Consider the following 1,891-nt stretch of genomic DNA (forward strand, 5'->3'; position numbering starts at 1 on the left):
CTAACCATCAAGAAAAAAATTTACTGGCCCTGGTTGGTTTGCTCAGCAGTAGAGTGTTGACCTAGCATGTGGATGTCCTCGGTTTGATTCCCAGCCAGGGAACACAGGAGAAGTGTCCATCTGCTTTTCCACCCTTTCTTCTCTCCTTTCTTTCTATCTCTCTTCCCCTCCTGCAACCAAGGTTCCATTGAAGCAAAGTTGGCCCAGGCTCTTAGGATGGCACCATGGCCTTTGCTTCAGGCATTAGAATGGCTCCCATTGCAACAAAGCAACACCCCAGATGGGCAGAGTATCTCCCTGGTGGACATGCCAGGTAGATCCTGGTAGGACGCATGCAGGATTCTTTCCCTCTGCCTCCCTGCTTCTCACTTCAGAAAAAAATAAAAAAAGAAGCTTACTATATTGGATTATAGTACTAAAAATTGAAATAAAATATTAAGCAGATGAAAAATACAAGCCAGAATATACAAGAACATATTTGCAATAAATAGAACCACAAATATTCATATGGAAAATACATTAAAAATTTATTAAAATTATTAGAAAGCAGAGAGCTGAGAAAAATGGGCAAGAACTTGAACAGGCTTTTCACAAAAAAATAAAAGAATAAAAAGAGGTATTTCAAACCAACAAACTAGTGAAACAGTATTTATTCTCACCAGTAAACTAGGAAATACCAATTAAACTGTAAGGAGGTCCCACTATACTTCTCTCAGAATGACCAAAATTAAAAAGACTTTAGTGGAAGTCACTAATTATAAATGAGAATGTGAAATTATGAGTACTTTCATACACTCCTGATGCAAATGTAAGAACATATAATCATTTGGGAGAAAAATAATTTTACATGTTTTGCTGAGGTAGAATAATCTTATTTCCTATAACCCAGAAATTCTATTCCTAGGCATACACCCAACAAAAAAGCATGGGCAAACACACCAAATGATACATACAAGATGTGTATGTATAATTTATGTAACTGATAAATATATGAATTTACCAGAAATTCCAACTGCCCTTTGGTTGTTCCACCTGACTGCCTGACCTCAACCTTACTTACTGGACAATCGCCTCTGAGACAGAAGAGTTCCAGGAAGCTGGACAACCGCCTCAAGAAGGAGCGTTCCAGGAAACTGAAACTGTAAAACCGTAAAAGGGAACATACCAGAACTTCTGACTCAGTATCTCCTCAGGTTCTCCCAAACCCTATAAAATTCACCTTATAGTCTGTACCAGTGCCCTTTTCCCCAGAGAAGTGCCCGGCAGGGTTCCTTTCTTCCTTTCAATAATGCCTGTTACTCTGGTCTTTTTGGACTTCCATGGTCTTTTTGGACTCCCATGGATTCTAACAATAACTTTGGTACACCATTCAAAGGTATATTAAATTAAAATGTGTTAAAATTATTAAATCTATTAAAATGGATTAAAAATTCATGCACCGAAATAATTTATAGAGTGAAAATGAATGAGCCACAGGAACATGCAACCACAAGATGGATCTCATAAATAAAATATTGAATAGCCCTGGCCAGTTGGCTCAGCGGTAGAGTGTCGGCCTCGCGTGTGGAAGTCCTGGGTTCGATTCCCGGCCAGGGCACACAGGAGAAGCGCCCATCTGCTTCTCCACCCCTCCCCCTCTCCTTCCTCTCTGTCTTTCTCTTCCCCTCCCATAGCCAAGGCTCCATTGGAGCAAAGATGGCCTGGGCGCTAGGGATGGCTCCATGACCTCTGCCTCAGGCGCTAGAGTGGCTCTGATTGCGGCAGAGCAACACCCCGGATGGGCAGAGCATCGCCCCTGGTGGGTATGCCGGGTGGATCCCGGTCAGGCGCATGCGGGAGTCTGTCTGACTGCCTCCCCGTTTCCAGCTTCGGAAAAATGAAATAAATGAAT

At 42.0% G+C, this 1,891-nt stretch overlaps 1 non-coding gene across 1 annotated transcript; it reads left to right on the plus strand.

Annotated features, from left to right (window-relative positions):
• The first annotated feature begins 1,521 nt into the window (after window positions 1-1,521).
• On the plus strand, window positions 1,522-1,597 carry TRNAA-CGC (transfer RNA alanine (anticodon CGC)). Its single transcript has one exon. It is a non-coding gene; the product is annotated as a tRNA-Ala (tRNA).
• Window positions 1,598-1,891: the final 294 nt, after the last annotated feature.

The sequence above is a fragment of the Saccopteryx bilineata genome, chromosome 5 (genome assembly GCF_036850765.1).
Source record: "Saccopteryx bilineata isolate mSacBil1 chromosome 5, mSacBil1_pri_phased_curated, whole genome shotgun sequence".
Taxonomy (NCBI): domain Eukaryota; kingdom Metazoa; phylum Chordata; class Mammalia; order Chiroptera; family Emballonuridae; genus Saccopteryx; species Saccopteryx bilineata.